General features: G+C 41.8%; 1 long non-coding RNA gene across 1 annotated transcript in view; it reads left to right on the forward strand.

The window, feature by feature from the left end:
* The first annotated feature begins 427 nt into the window (after positions 1-427).
* Positions 428-22,176, forward strand: part of LOC150012231 (uncharacterized) — a 37,320-nt gene continuing 15,571 nt past the window's right edge. Inside the window, exon 1 of the long non-coding RNA XR_016510723.1 lies at positions 428-772. This is a non-coding gene — a long non-coding RNA (uncharacterized LOC150012231). The remainder of the gene's footprint in view (positions 773-22,176) is intronic.

Raw genomic sequence — 22,176 nt, forward strand, 5'->3', positions numbered from 1 at the left:
AGCCTACCTTTTTAAAACTGCTTTTGCTGCATTCCATAAGTTTTGCTATGTTTTTATTTAATTTTTGTATGTCTTACTGTTATAGAAACAGGGGAGTCCAAAAACAAACCCCAGAGTTGGCGGCTGGGAGATAGGGAAAAGGAAGCAGCTTTCAGGATGCCTTGCATGCCTGTGGCTAGTGGCTGGCAACATTGTTGCAAAGATCCGCTTTACTTCCAAGGGTCAGGAAGATGGAAGGGGTCTTGGACTGTGGGCTGGTACGGAAGAAGCCTACAGAGCCTACACGGGGTTCTGTGAATGGTCAGAACTGTTTGCAACACCCACTGCGTGAGAGGACGCAGTGAGGGAGAGGAGGCAGTCAGGAAGAGAAAAGCAGCTGTGGACATTTGGCTGGCTGGCTCTCTTGCTCTGTAGCACTCCGGAACTGGCTCTCTCTCGCTGGCTCTCTGGCCCTGGCTCTCGTGGGCTCCCTCCATGTGACTTGGAGGAGCAGGGGTCTCCAGGCTGCTTTAAGAGGCTGGCTCTGGCTCTCGTGGGCTCCCTCCATGTGGCTTGGAGGAGAAGGGGTCTCTAGGCTGCTTTAGGAAGAAGCTCTCGCCATGCAGTTTTGAGGAGATTCATGCAGTTTACAGGAAGAAGGCAGTTTGCAAGGAGGCTGAGAATCCAGGCGGTCCTGCATTGAGAGCTGGAGGGCACCACAGCACAGAAAGGACCTCCCCAATCAGAACTGAGTGATTGGCAGCTACTGGTAAAGCTGAACTGTGCCTAGGAGGTAGGGGAACGGTGTTTCTGACTTTCCTAAGACTGGCCAGGTCTGGGAGGGGGAGGTAGGACTATGTGTAAATAAACAATTCTTTTTCCTTTTCACCAAACTCTGATATCGAGAGTTATGATTCTGGCGGCGGGCCATCGGGCCCCTAACTAAACAGCCCGTGGGTTCTGTTTCAATCGGGGCAGCCCAGGGGTTCTGTTGCATTACTGTATTTTTAATTTCTTTTCGGACTCATTGACTGTTTAGGAGTATATTGCTTAATTTCCATGTATTGTGAATTCTACAGTTCTCCTCCTGTTCTGGATTCTACTTTCATATAATTGTGCTTAGAAAAGATACTTGATATGAAGTCATTTTAAATGAGTTAAGACTTTCTTTGTGACCCAACATATGCTCTATCTCAGAATGTTCCATGTGCCAAGAGGAATTTTTATTCTGGTGCTGTTGAGTGGAATGTTATGTATATGTCTGTTAGTTGATTTGATCTATGGTGTTATTCAGGTTGACTGTTTCCTTATTGATTTTCTGTCTGGATAGTCTACCCAGTGTTAAAAGTGGGATAATGAAATCCCCTATTATTATTGTATTGGTGTTTATTTGTTCCCTCGGTTCTCCCTTTGGTAAATATTTGCATTCAATGAAGCTTCTGTTGTGTCTGCAGTGGAGTGTGCAGTTGGCAGGCTTGTTCCAGAGTTCTCAGGCTTTCATGTATCATGCCTGGTCCTAGGAACAAGGGACCACTCCCAGGATCTTATTCAATAGGGTGGTGCGGGGAGAAGGTTCCACTTCAGGGTCTGCAGTTAGGTCTTCAGACAGCTAGCCTTTACTAGGTGTATATACATGTGTGGTTCCTTGTCAGGTCCATGCCTGTGTCCCTGGGTGGGCAGGACTAGATCCATACTATGGCTGAGAGGGGCAGAAGCTGAGTCCCAGGCTCTTTTGGGGTCCACAGTCAGGGTTGAGTTCTGCACACATTGCTCTTGAGGCAAGCAAGATGCACTTGTCTCTTGCCAGGCCATTTGTACGAACAGGAGTGTTTCCTGACCAAGGCTGGCAGGGGTTGCAGCTGATTTAGAGGGCCATTCCAGGATATGCAGTCAGACCGAGGTTGGCAGGCTAACCTCTAAGGGTGTAGGTGGGCACGTCTTCTGGTGGGTCTCTGGGTGGGCCTAACTGCTTGTGAACTATAGAGTTGAGAGGGACTGAAGATGACACAGGTCCATGTAGGATCTGCTGTTGGCCTTGGGTGGGCTCGCTGGTCTCCTGGAGCACTGGCAGGCATGCATCTCAGCAAGACCTGGGTGAGCAAGACTGTTCAAGAACTGGGACTGGGAGTGAGACTGGAGCAGAGTCTAGGCCCATTTCCAGTTCTCTAGTGGCCCTGATGGGAATATCTCCTGCCAGGTTCCTGTGAAAACAGGACTGCTCCTGGACTCTGGATATTTACTATCACTTTCAACCATATTCTGTTTGAAGAAAATAACAGTTCCCTGGACTAAACAGAGCATTAATGAAATCACATTGGCTCTCGTTGCTATAAGCTTGACTTGAGAGCCAATACCAAAATGAGATAGTGAATTCTTTCTTCCTCCCTTTCGCCCTCCTTTTCTTTTTTCTACATATTTGCCGTGCTATATCCAAGCCTGTATAATCCTGTTTAGTTTGAAGAGTGAGCATATATCTTTACTTTTAGTTAAGTGGATGAATCAATCGGTGCATAAATGCATGAAATGCACGAATGAGGTGAAGGTTACCCAATAATGACAGACATATATATTGCTGGATACCATTTGATGGCAGTCAACCAAAGGACTAAAGTACTGACCAAGGAGATCTGAGTTGCTCTTTTGGTTGTGGGAGGATTGTAACCTTAATGCTGGAAGCCTGACTTAAGATGTTTTCCTTGGACTCTGCTTTGATATAAAGCTCACTCGACTTACATGATGAACTTAAATTAATTGAATCTAAGATGTTGAATCACAGAAACTGGCTTTCAGAGAAGATGAAATGATCTCAAGAATAGAAATCAGGTGATTACTAAGAGGGAGGGGATGTTTCACTTGAGCAAAGGCCTTTGGAAAATGTATATTAAGAAAAAGTCTATCTAATGAGGTCTATCTGACCTTTATGACCATAATATTGGTCATAGCTGAATTTCAAATAGGTTTACTCTATATCTTTTTGTTTTGGATTTGATTAGTGTTCTATGGTTTGCTTCTGCAGTTAGTGAAAAGTAAAATGGAATAAAAATATTTTGAATAAAAAAATATCTGATAGTAAATAGTTAATAATGGCCTGATGGTTAACACGTCTTGTTATGTATTTAGAACACTCTCTCTTTTAATTTTAGCAACAAAAATGACAATAGACAAGCATAGGGAGGAAAAATATTATTTGGGTGTTTTTACCTGAAGAATTATTGAGTACACGTTACTTTTCATATACATGAACTAGAAATAGCTAAAGTAAACTACTCCTCACTTAGTTATGACTCTAGGAAATAAAATTTTGTGGGGATATTTCCTGAATTCTGTTCAATGACGCATTAATCTCCTGGAAGTATGCTAGTAGTCATTTCTTAGAAGGGTCTATGATCAAATGAGTTTGGGAAACTTGAAATTAAATGAAAGTAAACATTTATTTCACAGCTGGTTTCGCGGAACCATTTCATGTAGTAATGTGCCTTGTGTCTCTCCAAGGTGTGATACAGTGTGAAATGTTTCCTGATCTTTCACCCAAAATTGCCATTAACATGTGGCATAATACAGTCTTGGAAAACATATAATGGAAGGTTTCTGCTATTTCTTTGAAGGACATAATACTCTGCAACTGCTGGATTTTGCTCATTTTGTTTTACATTGTTTTGGTTCACCTTTTGAAATTTATATCCTCCAACATAAAATTAGCTTCCATTGTTTTCTTTTTGTTTTCGAGGGATCGAAACAATATATCCCTTTTACAAGCAATATGTTATCTTTATTCTTTCCCAATAAGAGATGTACAGAGCATTTGTTTATTTGTTAGTTTATTTTTTTATTATAAAATGTCCAGGCATGTAAGAAGGTCTAAAGATGATATTCTGAATCCTTGTGGAAGCACTAGCTTTAAGAAATTAAATAGCACAATAAATCTGAGTGTTCCTGGTCTTCTTTTATTCCTCATGCACTGAATGTAAGAGTTAGCATCTCTTGAATTTTGAAATTTCTAATGCCAATCTTTGACTTTGTGAGTCTTTTGTGTGAATGGTATGGTACTGCATATGTCCCTCTGAACTCTTTTTTCTCCCACCTTCATCTTGTGTTTGCGAGTTATGTTAATGCTTTCAAGGAAACCATGATTGAAAAACAAACTTGGGGTGACTGGCAAACTCATACTTGCTGATTTGGGAGTCTTTCCATTATTAAGGCTTAATTATGGCCTAATATGTGGTCAGTTATCATAAATGTCCCCTTTGTTCCTGAAACGTGTCTATTCTCCAATTTTTCAATGCTGTTCTCCAATTTTCAATGCTTTTATCTATTATAAGCTCACATACTTGTTTTGCCTACTTATTTCTCAGTTCCTAAAAAAGTTGTTTTAATATATTCTGCATCCAAGTACATTCAATTGCCTTGACTCACTTTGTCAATTTCTTTTGTAATTATTTCCCTTTTTGCTTTATGTCCATTTTGGCTTGTTTTTAGGCACAAAGTAATTTAGAATTATCGTGTTATGTATTCTTAGGGAATGAGAGTATTAAATTATGTTACAGGCTCCACTTTAGCAATGTCTTTCTCTTTTTTTAAACCTTTAAGTATATTTTGTTTGATAATAATATAGCTATACCTATGTTTAACAAACTGATTTTTAAACATATTTCTGGGTTCTTATGTGTTACAAGTCTCTTTAAACAATACAGCTAGGATATTTTAACACAATCTGAATATATCTGCCTTGAACTGATCAATTACTTATATTTCTCATGGAGTTGTACTTTTTCCTAATAGTTACTTTTCGCTTTCAATTTATCCTGCTTTTTCTTCTTTTCTAATATTAGAGTGACTTATTTGGGAATGATTGAAATATTTTTACTTTGTGTTTTCTCTACTGACTTGGAAGTTATAGCTAATTCTATTGTTTTCTTTCTTTAAAGATTTTATTTATTTCCTTTTAGAGAGAGGGAAAAGGAGGGAGAAAAAGATGGAGAGAAACATCAGTGTGTAAGAGATACCTTGACCGATTTTACCTCTCGCATGCCCCCAAACGGGGACCTGTCCTGTAACGCAGGCATGTGTCCGGACTGGGAATTGAACCGGTGACCTTTTGCTTCACAGGGTGGCGCCCATTCCTCTGAAACACACCAGCCAGGCTTCTGTTTTCATCTTAATAGTCGTTTTTAAACATTTCACATGTTTAACAAATTCTAAAGTTAATATATATGTATGTTCCTTCTGAGCAATTCGGTATGCTTTGATTTCCATTAGTTCCTTCCCTTTTTATTCATTAGTAATTCAGCACATTGGGTTTACACCCCTGCTAGCTGCCAGCTCTTTTCTGGGGTGTCTCCAGGTGCAGCAGCCTGTTGGTTAGGGCTTTGTGTCCACTCCACCTCACAGTGTTTCACAGCTGACTGGTGAGGCTGGTGGCCAGGGCAGACATGGAGAAAGTGCACCTGCCTCGGGCTTCTAAGAGAAGCTGAAAAGGTCCCCTGAGGAGGTGGGCCATGTCCAGGAAGGAGCCGGGTGGCTCCCGTACTGACTTTGAGCAGGACCTGGCCCCTGGGACAACAGTGGGGCAGGCGCCAAAGCTCCCACAGAGCCAGTGGCCAGACACGGTGATGTCAGGCAGGTCGGGCCTCAGTGGTATGGGACAAAGGCCTCATGGAGGGCAAGGCAGGTGCCAAACACTTGCTACACAGAGATGCAGGTCCCAGGTGCTAGAAGGTCATGATGGGATTGGCCATTCAGGGAGGCCCCGCCCCTTCCTCTGTGACCTCTCAAGGTCCATTGATGTTTCCATGGAGACATCAGAAGGTCCTGGCTGAAGTCAGTTCAGTGCCTGCTAGAACCCCAGAGGAGGAGGAAGCAAAGGAGAGACTCTCCCTGTTTCCACTCTTATTTGAGTTCGTTTGGCGCACAACTGCCCCTACATGGGCAATTTCCTTTCTCGGATTCGCTTGTTCTTCTGCCGCCTCCGCCGCGGCCACCATCCCTTGCCTGGTGGCCATCACCGTGACACCCGTGATTATGGCCCACCTGGCTGGGACCACCCTGCTGTCAGACATTTCCACCCACTATTTCATTTCTGTCATGCTCCCGGTCCATCGCCCTTCGGCCTTGTCCCGAGAGGGCGGTGTCCTCTCGCACAGACTGTGCGCTTCCCTCGGGAAGTGCACCGGTTGGTGAAATGGAAGGACCCCCCGCAGAAGCCTGTGCTTCCTGCTTGTACATCCGGGAGGTCTGGAAGCTTGAGACCGGGCCCTATTCGTCATTCAGGTCGCAGATCTTCTGGCCTGCGCTCACCACCTGAGCAGGCAGTCAAGGCTGAGGAGCCGGGACCCTCTATAATCGTCCCACTTCCTTTCCCAAAGGAGGTGGTGGGGAAGGTCCCGGAAGAGTCCCCAAAAGACACGGCACACAAGACCAGCCAGGTAGAGGAAAAAGGGCAGGATCATGGGGACAGCCCCCACAGCAGTGGGCATCTGCCCAGCACTCCAGATTCAGTATGTGTAGGGAAGGAGAAGCAATCCAGCAGCAATTCTCCCCCGGCCTCTGCCAGCAGGAGGCCCCGCAAAAGAAAGCAGTCTGGGCCGCTCTTGCTTCCACTGCCACCACTGCGGTGGGATCGAGGTGAGCTGCCCCCGCCTGCTAAACTTCCTTGCCTTGCCATGGACCCAAAGCTGCACACCATGGAAAGATCTGAGGGTCCAAGGAAAAAGACTGCGGGGGACAAGACCCAGGTCACTCAGCCTGCTGCTTCTCTGCCTCCACCTGCCTCAGTGCCTGCAGGAACCCTTCCCCTGGCCACTCAAATGGGGCAGGCCCCTGTTAACATCACTGCCAGAGCATCTACACGTTTGACCTCTCGGCCCGCTTTACAGGATGATGACACCGAAATGGACACGACTCCTCCGTACTATGCCACCACAGTCGTATCATCTCCAGGTGGCAGTGTAAGATCCATGGCAGTTCACCAAATCCCTGCCATGGACCCCGAGGAGCCTATGGACACCACTCCTGCTCCATAGGAAAACCACTGCCCCCTGTCCTTGCCCTTCCTAATTCTGACCACATACCACCCAGTGGCAACATTCCCTTGGCTAAAGTCACCACCTCTTTTCTTAACTGGGGGATCCATCTGGCCACAGCATGGCTGCTGCAGGAGGAGGAACATCCACAACCTCATTGCAGAGTATAACACCTTCCCCATGATCACAGGCACGAGTGTTCACACTTGCCACCAGTGCACCTGCAGTCCACCTGGCGTACAAGATCTCCGACACTTGCAACAGCCACCACCATGGAGAATACAGGTATGTCATGAGACATGTCTCTTTCCACCTTCTGTCAGACCACTGGGGGCATTTCTGGCTGCGTCACAGCCATTATCGTTGCAAGTCTTAGCATCATCCCTGTGTTTAGACACACTTGTAGCTGCACTGTATTTCAAACCTGGAACCTACCTGTGCTGAATCTAGGTGATGCTATGGCAGGTTACAACTTCCCTCCCGTGATGGGAGGGCGTGTTCTTCCCACTTTGCATTAGTACAACGGGGGCCCACCTGGCCATGGTGGCTGATTTTTTTAAATGACAAAGTCAATAGAGTAATAATTTGTGGTATAATCAGTAGCTTCTAATTCTTTTGATTTGTCCAAAGTTTGTTTAGAGGAAGGTCGTGATGCTTTGGTCATGAGTTCAATCTCTGGGTCCTGCTTTCGGTTTAGAAATTATTGATGAGATAGTTTGATCTTTTATTTATTCAATTACTGAGAAGTTCTGTCACACAGAATCATCTTTGAATACCTATTTGTCTGTTTATTTTTTTAGACAAAAGCATTTCAAGTTGCTACCAACAACATTTTTAAAACCCATAAAATTGTACAATGGAATGTGTTGCTTCTTTGGATGATATCTTTCTTGGAATATATAGTTTTATGGCAAATGTCCTATAAGAAAATAGTTTCAATAAGACCGTTAAGTAATCTAAGTTTTAGTGAACATAAGCCATAACCTCTGATTTTAGTGATATTAATTACATTTGCAAATATAAATTTATGAACTTTTCTCATGAAAGTCAAATTTTGAGTATTGTAAGCTGATAAGGTTTGATTAGTCTCTTTGTATTCTAGGCAGTAGGTTATGGAGCTTAGGCCATTCTGGGAAAGGAACTGTCTCTAGGGAGAAATTTAGTTTCACTTACATGGGAAATTTCATAGAGAAGAACTTGTTATTCCAATGAAGATTTTGTTTAGTAGTAGTGCATCATAAAACCGGGGGAGTGTTGTTTACCTAGAAGTTAAACTTTAGGAGCTGGCTTAATGTTTATGAGTAAACAAAGATGTACTTTTCTTTGCATTTTCTCTATTTTGTTACTCCTTTAACATGTTATCTGAATTCCTCTTAGTGGGATTTTTTTTCCCTTTCAAAAAATGTTCTGTTATCCTATTACAGTTGTCCCAATTTTCCCCCCTTTGCCCTCCTGTGCGGAGCCCACCTCTGCTCCACAGTCAATCCCCACCCTGTTGTCCCTGTCCGTGCGTCATTCACATGTGTTCTTTGACAAGTCCCCTCCCCTTCTTTCCACCATTATCCCCCTCCCCTCTCCCCTCTGACTGTTCCACGTTTTCATGTCTCTGGTTCTGCTGTGCTCATTCGTTTGTTTTTGCTAATTAGGTTCCTCTGATGGGTGAGATGGTATTTGTCTTTCATTGAATCGCTTATTTCACGTAGCGTATACTCTCCAGTCACATACATGCTGTTGCAAAAGTTAGGAGTTCTTTCTTTCTGCTGCATAGTGTTCCACTGTGTAAATGTACCACAGTTTTTTGATCCACTCATTTACTGATGGCCCCTCAGGCTGTTTCCAGCATTTGGCTATTGTCAATAATGCTGCTCTGGACATAGGGGTGCATAAGTTCTTTTGAATTGGTGTTTCAGGATTCTTTGGGTATAATCCCAGTAGTGGAATGTCTGGGTCAAAAGGCAGTTCCATTTTTTGTTTTTTGAGGAAATTCCACGCTATTTTTGACAGTGGTTGCACCAGTCTGCATTCCTGCCAACCGTGCACTAGGGTTCCCTTTTGTCCACATTCTCGCCAGCACTTGTTTGTTGATTTATTAATGGTGGCCATTCTGACATGTGTGAGGCACTTTCTCATTGTGATTTTAATTTGCATTTATCTGATGGCTAGCGATGCTGCACATCCTTTCATATGCCTATGGTCCCTCTGTATGTCCTCCTTGGAGAAGTATCTGTTTCCCAATAGTTCTGGTGTGTGTGAATTTATTTACTAATTATTATTTTAAAGTACATTTTATTGATTTTGTTGTTACAATAGTTCCAATTTTTCCCCCTTTGCTCCCCTCTGCCCAGTCCCCCGCTTCCCCCAGCCGTCCCAGCCCTCTTAGTTCATGTCCACGGGTCGTGCATAGAAGTTCTTTGGCTTCACCCTTTCCTATATTATTCTCAACATCCCCCCTGTCTTATTTTGTACTGACCGATTTTGATTATGCTTCTTAGTCCCTGAATCATTTCCCCATTTCTCCAGCTAGCCGCTCCCAGCTGATATCCCTCCAAATGATCCCCATACCTATGATTCTGTTCCTATTCTGGTTTGCTCATTTGGATTTTGTTTTTATTTTTTAGATTCAGTTGTTGATAGTTGTGAGTTTGTTGTCATTTTAGTGTTCATAGTTTTGATCTTCTTTTCCTTAAGAAATCCCTTTGAGATTTCATATAATAATGGCTTGGTGATGACGAGCTCCTTTAGCTTCACCTTGTCTGGGAAGCACGTCATCTTCCCTTGCATTTCAAATGATAGCTTTACTTGATAGAGTAATCCTGGTTGCAGGTTGCCTGTCATCACATCGATTACCGTTTGCCAGTCCCTTCCTGCCTGCAAAGTGTCCTGTGAGAAATCAGCTGATAGTCTTACAGGCAGTCCCCTGTAGGCAACTCTCTGTCTCTCTCTTGCTACCCCCAGGACTCTGTCTTTATCTTCCACCTTTGGCATCTCAATCATGATGCGTCCTGGTGGGGTCCCGTCGGGGTCCAGCTCGCCCAGGACCCTCTGTGCTTCCCGGACCCAGATGTGCATCTCCTTCGCAAAATGAGTTTTCCTCATTTTTTTCAATTCTTGCTTCCTCATTCTGCACCGGTTGACTGCTTTTTTCTGCCTTATATTCCAAATCATTGATTAGAACCCGGGTTTCCTTCCCTTCACCATTGGTTCTGTGTGGATTTTCCTTCGTTTCACTGAGCATAGCCTTCACTTGTTATGTGTTTGTTGTACCCAAGCATATCTGTCAAGCCTGTGAGCATCTTTATCATCAGTGTTTTGAACTCTACATCTGTTAGGTTGTCTATCTCCTCATCTGTTAGGTTGGCTATGTCCTCGTCGCTTAGTTCTCCCACTGGAACCTTGATCCGTTTCCTTTTTTGGGCCATACTTCTCTGTCTCCTCATTCTGACAGGCTCCTGTGTTTGTTTGCCTCTACATCCCGGCTAGAGCTGTTGCTCCTGTTATGTTGTAATGGGCGGAGCCTTAGGGGTTCTTCAGTCCAGGTCAACCTGTTTCACCACGTTGTGGCGCTGTATGTGGGGGAGGGGTCCGAGGGGGAACAATGCTGCCAGCCCAGCACTTGCCCCTTTTCCAGGCACCTCTCCCACACCCGCACCAGACTGGCGCCCCTCTAGCTGCTGCCCTGGCCATCATTCCCAGAGCGGGTGCATCTGAGGACATTCTAGGACCGCGCGGGCCCTTGAAACAAGCAGACTCTGCTGAGAGACTGGCAGTTTCTGCCTCCACCCCAATCCCGCTGCTCTACACAGTCAGAAACAATGAGGCCTGATTTTCCATGGTGCTGGGACCTTTGATCTGTGAGGTCTGGTGAGGAGCTGGGAACGCTCCGCAGGTGTCCCTCCTTGCATTTTAAAACGTGAGTGTGCCTTTTCCGCCGAACCGCCTCTGCTGCCACCATTGCTACCACCACAGCGAGTCCTCTCCACCCGGGCTCTGCTTCTCCTGCGTGTCTGGGTGAGTGTTTAATTCTTCTTTATATCTTTGTTTGCTGGACTTTCCTGTAGTTTGATTTTTTGGAACTTCTGGTTGTTTCTAGTTCTGAGGTAGTTGTATTCCTCCTTTTTTTTTGTTTTTAATTTTTATTTTTTTGGTTATTCAATTACAGTTGTCCCATTTTTCCCCCATTGCTCCCCCCTCCCAACCCATCCCTTCTCCCACAATTATATCCCTCCCCGTTGTCCATGTCCATGAGTCATTCATATACGTTCCTTGACTAGTCCCTTCCCTTACTTATCCCCCTTCTCTCCCACCCCCCCTCCCCCCTACTGACAACTATTCTAGTCTTTGCCTATTTAGTTCGTTTGTTTGTGTTGCTCTTTAGTTTCCTGTATTGGGTGATATCATATGGTATTTTGCTTTCTTTGCCTGGCTTATTTCACTAAGCATAATTCTCTCTAGTTCCATCCATGTTGTCGCAAATGGCAGGAGTTCCTTCTTTCTTTCTGCTACATAGTATTCCATTGTGTAGTTGTACCACAGTTTTCTGATCCACTCATCTACAGATGGGCACTTAGGCTGTTTCCAGCACTTAGCTATTGTAAACAGGGCTGCTAGGAACATAGGGGTGCATAAATTCTTTTGAATTAGGGTTTTGGGATTTTTCGGGTATAATCCTAGCAGTGGAATCACTGGTTCAAAAGGCAGTTCCATTTTTAGTTTTTTGAGGTAATTCCATACTGTTTTCCATAGTGGCTGCACCAGTCTGCATTCCCACCAACAGTGCAGTAGGGTTCCCGTTTCTCCACATCCTCGCCAGCACTTGTTGTTTGTTGATTTGTTGATGATGGCCATTCTGACAGGCGTAAGTTGGTATCTCATTGTGGTTTTTACTTGCATCTCTCTGATGGCCAATGATGTTGAGCATTTTTTCATGTGCCTATGGACCTTCTGTATGTCCTCTTCGGAGAAGTGTTTGTTCAGGTCGTTTGCCCATTTTTTAATTGGGTTGTTTGTTTTCTTGATGTTGAGTTGTATAAGCTCTTTATATATTTTGGCCATGATATCAGATGTCTCTGATATCATGGGCAAATATGTTTTCCCATATGGTTGGTTTCCTTTTCATCTTGCTGATGTTTTCTTTTGATGAGCAGAAACTTTTTAGTTTGATGTAGTCCCATTTGTTTATTTTTTCCTTTATTTCTCTTGCCTTAGGAGATGTATCCGTGAAGATATTATTACGTGTGATATCTGAAATTTTCTTGCCTATGTTTTCCTCTAGGACTTTTATGGTATCACGGCTTACATTAAAGTCTGTAATCCATCTTGAGTTTATTCTCGTGTGTGGTGTAAGTTCGTGGTCTAGTTTCATTTTTGTGCACGTCCCTGTCCAGTTCTCCCAGCAAGGTTTGTTAAAGAGGCTCCTCTCACTCCATTTTATGTTCCTTCCTCCTTTATCAAAGATTAGTTGACCATAGAGGCCCGGCTTTATTTCTGGGCTTTCAATTCTGTTCCACTGATCTGTATGTCTGTTCTTATGCCAGTACCAGACTGTTTTGATCACAGTGGCTTTGTAGTATTGTTTGATGTCTGGTATCATGATTCCCCCTGCTGTGTTCTTCTGTTTCAAGATTGCTTTTGCTATTCGGGGTCTTTTTTGGTTCCATATGAATTTTTGGAGGATTTGTTCTAGGTCAGTGAAATATGTCATTGATATTTGAATAGGGATTGCATTGAATCTGTAAAATGCTTTGGGTAGTATGGCCATTTTGATGATGTTGATTCTTCCCATCCAAGAACATGGTATTTGCCTCCATTTATTTGTATCTTCCTTAATTTCTTTCTTCAATGTTGCCTAATTTTCAATGTACAGGTCTTTTATCTCTTTGGTTAAGTTTATTCCTAGGTACTTTATTTTTCTTGTTGCTATAGTAAATGGTATTTTCTTTTTTGCTTCTGTCTCTGAGATTTTATTGTTGGTGTACAGAAATGCCTTAGATTTCTGTATATTTATTTTGTACCCTGCTATTTTGCCAAATTCACTTATTATATCGAGTAGTCTTTCAGTGGATTTTATAGGGTTTTCTAGGTATACTATCATTTCGTCTGCAGATAATTTTACTTCTTCTTTCCCAATTTGGATGCCTTTTATTTCTTTGTCTTGTCTGATTGCTGTGGCTAGGACTTCCAACACTATGTTGAATAGAAGTGGGGAGAGTGGACAACCTTGTCTAGTTCCTGATTTCAGGGGGAATGCTTTCAGTTTTTGTCCATTGAGTATGATGTTGGCTTCAGGCTTCTCATATATAGCCTTAATGATGTTAAGGTATGCTCCCTCTATTCCCATTTTGCTGAGTGTTTTCAACATAAATGGGTGTTGTATTTTCTCAAATGCTTTTTCTGCATCTATAGATATGATCATGTGATTTTTGTCTTTCATTTTGTTTAGGTGATGTATTATATTTATTGATTTGCGAATATTAAACCATCCTTGCATCCCTGGGATGAATCCCACTTGATCATGGTGTATGATCTTTTTGATGTATTGTTGGATCCTGTTTGCCAAAATTTTATTGAGGATTTTAGCGTCTATGTTCATCAGTGATATTGGCCTGTAGTTTTCTTTCTTTGCTGTGTCTTGACCTGGTTTTGGGATGAGGGTAATACTGGCTTCATAGAAAGAGTTTGGGATTTTTCCCTCTTCTGGGATTTTCTGGAATAGTTTGAGGAGGGTAGGAGTTAGTTCTTCCCTAAATGTTTTGTAAAATTCGCCTGTGAAGCCATCCGGGCCAGGGCTTTTGTGTGCAGGGAGATTTTGGATTACTGTTTCAATTTCCTTCTTTGTTATTGGTCTGTTGAGACTTTCTACTTCTTCTTGATTCAGTTTGGGAAGGTTATATGTTTCTAGAAATCTGTCCATTTCTACTAGGTTGTCAAATTTCTTGCCATATAGTTGTTTGTAGTAATTTCTTATAATTGTTTGTATTTCTGTGGTATCAGTTGTGATTTCTCCTCTTTCATTTCTGATTTTGTTTGTTTGGGTCTTCTCTCTTTTTTTCTTAATGAGCCTGGCTAGAGGCTTGTCAATTTTGTTTATTTTTTCGAAGAACCAGCTCCTAGTTTTGTTGATATTTTTGGATTGTTTGTTTGGTTTCTATGTCGTTTAATTCTGCTTTGATCTTGATGATTTCCTTTCTTGTTTTTGCCCTAGGCTTTGTTTGTTGTTGCTGTTCTAGTTCTTGTAGCTTTATGGTTAAGTTTTTTATTTGAGATTCTTCTAGCCTTTTCAGATATGCCTGTATTGCTATGAACTTCCCTCTTAGGACTGCTTTTGCTGTGTCCCATAGGTTTTGGGCTGTTGTGTGTTCATTGCCATTAGTTTCTAGAAATTTCTTGATTTCCTCTTTGATGTCATTGTTAACCCATTTGTTATTTAAGAGCGTGTTATTCATTCTCCATGAGTTTGTGTGTCTTTGATTTTTTTCTCTGAGGTTGATTTTTATTTTCAAGGCATTGTGGTCTGAAAAGATGCTTGATATGATTTCAATTTTCTTGAATTTGTTGAGGCTTGTTTTGTGTCCTATTATGTGGTCTATCTTTGAAAATGTCCCTTGTGCCTTTGAAAAGAATGTACATTTTGCTTCTTTGGGGTAAAAAGTTCTATATATATCAGTTAAGTTCATGTGGTTTAGTGTGTTGTTCAATGCCTGTATATCCTTGGTGATTCTTTGCTTGGATGATCTGTCTATTGTTGATAATGGAGTGTTGAAGTCCCCTACTATGAGTGTATTGTTGTTGATATCCTTCTTGTTGTCTTCTAGTATTTGCTTTATGTATTTGGGTGCTCCTATGTTGGGTGCATATATGTTTATCAGTGTTATATCTTCTTGATGAATTGTTCCTTTAAGTATTATGAAATGTCCTTCTTTGTCTCTTTTTATTGCCCTTGCTTTGAAATGCGTTTTGTCTGATATGAGGACTGCTACCCCAGCTTTTTTTTCAGGTCCATTTGCTAGGAATATTTTTTTATATCCCTTTACTTTCAGTCTATGTAAATCTTTTGTTTTGAGGTGTGTTTCTTGTAGACAGCAAATATGTGGGTCCTGTTTTCTTATCCATTCCGTTACCCTATGTCTTTTAATGGGAGCATTTAATCCATTTACATTTAACGTTATTATTGACTTGTATTTATTCATTTCCCTTTTGTATCTCTGTTCCTCTATTATTTTTTTTTGTTTTTTCTCTTCCTTTTTCTTAGAATATTCCCTTTAACATCTCTTGCAATGCTGGTTTTGTGGAGATGTATTCTTTTAGTCTTCCTTTGTCTGAGAAACTCCTTATTTCACCTTCTATTTTGAATGAGAGCCTTGCTGGGTAGAGTATTCTTGGTTGTAGGCCTTTGTTTTTCATTGCTTGAAATATTTTTGACCATTCCCTTCTGGCTTGTAATGTTTCTGTTGAGAAATCGGTCGATAGCCTTATTGGAGCTCCCTTGTAAGTTATTTGCTGTTTTTCTCTTGCTGCTTTTAGGATTCTCTCTTTGTCTTGAAATGTTGCCATTTGAACTATGATGTGCCTTGGAGTGGGTTTTTGGGGGTTCCTCTTGATTGGAACTCTCAGTGCTTCTTGGACTTGCATAACTTTTTCTCTCATCAGGTTCGGAAAATTTTCTGTCACTATTTCTCTTATCAGATTTTCAATTCCATGCTCCTTTTCTTCTTCCTCTCTTATTCCGATGATCCTTAAATTATTTTTTCTGATGCTATCCTGTAATTCCCTTACATCTTGTTCATATTTTTTCAATCTTTTTTCTTCTTGCTGTATCCTTTGAGAATTATTACCTACATTATCCTCTAACTCACTAATCCGATCCTCTACTTCGTTTAGTCTGCTTTTGACTGATTCTACTGTGTTTTTCAGTTCAGAGACTGCATTCTTCATTTCTTCCTGGTTCTTGTTGATCGTTTCTATGTCTTTGTTTATGCTGGTGTAGTTCTCTGCAAGTTCCCTGTAATTTTCTTGGAGCTGTTGGTAACTTCCTTGGAGGTTGTCATAGTTGTTTTTGAGGTTTTCGAGCATATTGAGCTTCTTCACCACCATAGTTTTGAATTCCATGTCTGACATTTGGGCTATGTCTAGTCCATCTACCTCTCTTTCTGGGGATTCCTCTTTTCTTTTCATTGACAGGTTGTTTCTGCGTCTTACCATGTTGGATTCTTCTTGTTTGTTTTTGTTATTTGGATTTGTCTGCTTTGCCTTCCCACCTTTGTGGTATGAGATTTTTTATGGTAGATCTGGGGGTTTCAGTGGTGCAGTCTCTTTGATCTCCTGAGCCTGATGTTCTTGAGGTACCTTTTATTTCGTTTGTTTATGCTGTCTGGTTATAGTTCAGATTTTATTTTTTGTTAGGATATTCCTTCTGGCTTGTTGATTGAGAGTCCCTCTATCCACTTTATCTCGAATTCTTTTGTGGAGATGCTGTTAAAAACATAAACACACAGTCCCGGCAGAAGACCCACACCCTCAAAAATATCCCCCACCCTCTATCCTGCTATCATCAGCCAACGAGCCAGTATTAATATAGATGTAGAGAGATTAGAGCTTTTGCACTATAGGAAGAATAGATAAGAGTTGTTTTAGTGAAGGAAAAATATGGTTTTTGAGAGAGGGGATAATAGGTTAATAATAGTTGAGACTGTGCAAGACAGTAGGTAATATTTACGTTGTATGTTAAAAACTATAGAAAAAAAAGGGGGAAGAGTGCAGAATATAGTAGGAAAGTGGAATTATATAATATTGGATTTATATAGTAGTGATAGTCTATTTATTTAGAGTGAAAGGGAGGCTAAACTAGGCCCACAAACAAATAGACAACAATTGAAAAACAGGGGTAAGAAGGAAAGATTATATAGAACAGATTAGAGATATAGTTTGTTTTTTCCTCTTTCCTTCCCCTCCTCCCTCCTCCCCTCCTCTTTCAGGAAGAAAAGAAAAAGGAAAAAGGGAAAAAGAAAAAACAAAAAAAGGAATGTTTTTACTCAGTTCAGCCTTCTTGTGTCGTCTTCTTTTTCTGCGTCCACAGCTGGTCTAATCTGATGGGTCAGAGATTCCTATTCCTTGCAGCAGTGGTGTGCGCAAGGTGGCTGGCAGGGCGCAATGCAAGGCAGCCAAGAGCCCACCTCAGGTCTGCCACGCCGCGCTCCAGGAAAGCAGGCCGCGCCAAGCTCCAGGAAAGCCCTGCAGGTGTTTTTTTGGCTCGAGCACCGGTGCGCACCCAAAGGGTCCAGGGAACTAAGCTCCGACCTGCTGCGCCGCGCTCCTAGAAAGCTGGCCGCGCCACGCTCTGAGAAAGCTGGCCGCGCTGTGCTCCAGGAAAGCCCTCAAGGTGTTTTTTTTGGCTCGAGCACCGGTGGGCGCCCAAGGTGTCCGGGGAACTAAGCTCTGGCCTGCCACGCCCCGCTCCTAGAAAGCTGGCCGCGCCGAGTATACCTCAATATTAGTTTAGATGATAGGGAAAATATCCAATCTTCTGAAAATTTGAAAAAAGTATTAGCAGTAGCACAGCAGTTATAATGACAAAATAATAATGGTTAATATTCCTTGCTATGTGCTTAGAACTAGCACCTCTGCATAGCTTTACTGAATCCTCACCAAACACACACACACACACACACACACACCCAAGGCTATATGTTATGTCCTTATATATTTAGTACAGATGGAGAAAACTAGAGGAGTACTGTACTTTTCAAGATCACATAGACAGTTAGCAGTGAAGCTGGAGTTTCATCCAAAGTCTTGCCCCAGAAAACAAACATTTAATCTTCTGTCTGTCCAAAGGCTGTATCTTTGAAAATAAATGGCAGAAAATATATAGATATTTTTTAAAAGCATGAATCTAGAGAAAAAATGATGGCGGAGGAGTGAGGGGAAGCTGTGTTTGCTTGCTCCCAAGACCTGTTTGTAGTTTAGGCTAATTGTGGACAGAGCATCTCAGTTAACATCTCGATACTGGCAGGAGTTGAACCTTGGCACTGCTTGCAGCAGAGGAGACCATCTCGGAGAGACCTGTCTGGTGAGGATCATGGAGGAGAAAGGGGTGAGACAAGTTCTGGCTGGCTTCATTCTTCGTGCTGTGGCTGGCAGTTCGCAAAGATTTTTTAGTGCTTCTAGGTTTTCCTTGAGAGGAGTCAGGGCTGGACTGCAAGGCTCTGCCCACTGGCAGACCCAGTATGGGCCAGGTGGTGTCTGGCTCTGAGAGGCAAGGAACAGTGTATTATTATTACTTTTTGTGGGGGTGAGTGTGTATGCTTTTGTTTCCCTTTTTATTGCTTTTTGCAGACGGGGAGGAAAGGCTAGGAGCGAGGCAAGATTCTTGAGAAATGCACGCACAGGAGAGCACTCGCCCACTTCCCACCCTAACTCTCATCCAGACCCGGGTGACACTTGGGAGCACCTAGGTCTGCCTTCCCTGGCAAGCAACCGGCCCACCCATGGCATGCCCGCCTGCCCCAGCCTGTGCGACGGAGCACACTCGCCCCTGGCTGTGGCCAAATGAGGGTGAAGTGAACTAGAGGTGCTTCGAAAAAGTTTTGTGCGCAGGCTCTGGAGAAAGAGCTGGGGGAGCAGCGGACGATATCCCAGTGCAGAATCATCCCCAGTGCTATGGGAGAAATCTCTTAAGCAGACTATTCCCCTGCAAGTGGTGTCAGCTGGAAGCAGCAGCTCAACAACTGTATACGAGAAGGTCACACCACAAAGGCAGGAAATAAAAGCAGGTCAATCTAAGAAGCAGAAACAAACAGAAGAGCCACTTAAAATGGGCCAATGGAGAAACAACAGCCCATCCAAAGGAAAGGAGGAATTCGCAGAAGGAGGGATAGATGAAATAGAGACAAGCAAATCATTAGACATGGAATTCAAAACAATGATAATAAGGAACCTCAATGAACTCAACAAACTCAGAGAAAACTTACAAAGAACTCCTGGGGAGCTACAAAGAACTCCACAAAAGCTGTAAATAATTCCAGGAGAACTACAAAGAACTCTTGGGAAGCTTCAAGTAACTTACTGAGAACTACACCAGCATGAAGAAGGACATAGAAACTATCCATAAGAGCCAGAAAGAAATGCAGAATATAATTTCTGAATTGAAGAACACAGTAGAAGGAATCAAAAGCAGGCTAAATGAAGCAGAGCATGGGATCAGTGAGTTAGAGGACAATGTAGAAAAAAATTCCCAGATAGTGTAACAAAATAAAAAAAGACAGAAAAAGAATGAAGAGGGTTTAAGAGAGCTGCAGAGCAACATGAAACATAACAATATCCATAGCATAGGGATACCAGAAGGAGAAGAAGAGGAGCAAGGGATAGAAAGCCTGATTGAAAAAGTAATGACAGAAAACTTCCCGAACATGAGGAGAGAAAAAGTCTCACAAGTACAGGAATCACAGAGGGTCCCAGTGAAGATGAAGCCAAGGAGGCCCATTTTAAGGCACATCATAATTAAAATGGAAACATTGAAAGACAAAGAGAGAATCCTAAAGGCGATAAGAGAAAAACAGCAAATGACGTACAAGGGAGCTCCGATAAGCCTATCAGCTGATTTCTCAACAGAAACACTACAAGCCAGAAAGGAATGGCAAAAAATATTTGAGCGATGATAAACAAAGGCCTACAACCAAGACTACTCTACCCAGCAAGACTATTTTTTCAGAATGGAAGGTGAAAAGGGAGTTTCCAAGACAAAGGAAGGCTAAAAGGATATATCATCACCAAACCAACACTGCAAGAGAAGCTAAAAAGAATGCTTTAAGAAAAAGAAGAAGAAGAGAAAGGGAGAGGAACACAGCTACAAAGGGAAATGAATAAATATCTCTGTCAGTAATAACCTTAAATATAAATGGATTAAAAGCTCCAATCAAAAGACCATAGGGTAGTGGAATGGATACGAAAACATAATCCATGTATATGCTGTCTACAAGAGACCCACCTCAAAACAAAAAATCTACACAGACTTAAAGGGAAGGGATGGAAAAAACTATTCCAAGCAAATGTATATGAAAAAAAGGTGATGTAGCAATACTTACAACAGCCAAAACAGATTTCACAGCAAAAGCTATAAAAAGAGACAAACAAGGACATTTCATAATACTTAAGGGAACAATCCATCAAGAAGATACAACTCTTGTAAACGTATATGCACGCAACATAGGTGCATCCAAATATATAAGGAAAATATTGAAAGGCTACAAGAAGGATATCAACAGCAACACACTTATATTAGGGGACTTTAACATACCATTGTCAACAATGGACAGATCTTCAAAGCAAAGACACAAAGGATATTGAGGCAATGAACAACACTCTAGATCAAATGGACTTAATTGGTAGATATAGAACTTTTCTCCCCCAAGAAGCAAAATATACATTCTGTTCAAGTGCACATAGAACATTTTTTAAGATAGACCACATGGCAGGACACAAAAAAAGCCTCAACAAATTCAAGAAAAGTGAAATTATATTAAGGATCTTCTTAGATCACAATGACTTGAAAATGGAAATCAACATCAAGGAGAAAACTCAAACACATTCAAACTCATAGAGAATGAATAACATGCTATTGAATAATAAATGGGTTAACAATGCCTTTAAGGAATGAGTCAAAAAGTTTCTGGAAACAAATGATAATGAATACCAACAGCCCAGAACCTATGGGACACAGCAAAAGCAGTCCTGAGAGGAAAGTTCATAGCAATACAGACCTACCTAAAAAGGATAGAGGAATCTCAAATAAAAAACCTAACCCTACAGCTACAAGAACTAGAATAAAACAACAAACAAAGCTCAGAGTGAGTAGAAGGAAGGAAATCAAGATCAGAGCAGAATTAAACGACATAGAGCGCAAACAAACAATTCAAAAGACCAATAAAACCAGGAGTTGGTTCTTTGAAAAAATAAAATTGACAAGCGTTTAGCCAGGCTCATCCAGAAAAAAAGAGGACCCAAATAAACAAAACCAGAAATGAAAGAGGAGAAATCACAACCATAGAACTGCAAAGCATTGTAAGAAATTACTAGAAACAACTGTATGGCAAGAAATTTGACAACCTTGATGAAATGGATCAATTTCTGGAAACATACAATCTTCCAAAGCTGAATCAGAAAGAAGCAGAAAGCCTGAATAGACCAATAACAACTAATGAAATTGAAGCAGTAATCAAAAAACCCCTGGCACACAAAAGCCCTGGACCGGATGGCTTTACAGGCAAATTTTTTCATGTCCATTTGCTTGGAATACATTTTTCCATCCCTTTACTTTCAGTCTGTGTAGATCTTTTGTTCTAAGGTGGGTCTCTTGTAGACAGCATATATGTGGGTCATTCTTTCTAATCCATTCAGCTACCCTATGTCTTTTAATTGGAGCATTTAATCCATTTACATTTAAGGTTATTACCGATAAGTTCTTATTCATTGTCATTTTTCCCCTTTGTACTCGTGTTCTTCTCTGTCTCTCTCTGTTTCTTTATCTTCTTAGAGCAGACCTTTTAGCATCTCTTGCATTGCTGGTTTGGTGGAGATGTATTCTTTTAGCCTTCTTTTGTCTTGGAAGCTCCTTATTTCACCCTCCATTTTGAATGAGAGCTTTGCTGGGTATAGTATTCTAGGTTGTAGGCCTTTGTTTTTCATTGCTTGGAATACTTTTTGCCATTCCCTTCTGGCTTGTAGTGTTTCTGCTGAGAAATCTGATGATAGCCTTATTGGAGTACCCTTGTATGTTATTAGTTGTTTTTCTCTTGCTGCTTTTAGGATCCTCTCTTTGTCTTTGAATGTTGCCATTTTAATTATGATGTGTCTTGAGGTGGGCCTGTTGGGGTTCATCTTCATTGGGACCCTCTGTGCTTCCTGGACTTGCATGACTCTTTCTCTCGTCATGTTAGGAAAGTTTTCTGTCATTAGTTTTTCAAAGAGGTTTTCTATCCCTTGCTCTTCTTCTTCTCCTTCTGGAATTCCTATGATACGGATATTATTACGTTTCATGTTGTCCTGCAGCTGTCTTAGAACCTCTTCAGTCTTGTTCAGTCTTTTTTCATTTTGTTGCATTGTCTGGGAGTTTTTGTGTAGGTTGTCCTCCAGCTCGCTGATCCGATCTTCTGCTTCCTCTAGCCTGCTTTTAATTCCTTCTACT

Source organism: Furipterus horrens, unplaced genomic scaffold (assembly GCF_987537825.1).
Source record: "Furipterus horrens unplaced genomic scaffold, mFurHor1.1.pri manual_scaffold_4, whole genome shotgun sequence".
NCBI classification, from domain to species: domain Eukaryota; kingdom Metazoa; phylum Chordata; class Mammalia; order Chiroptera; family Furipteridae; genus Furipterus; species Furipterus horrens.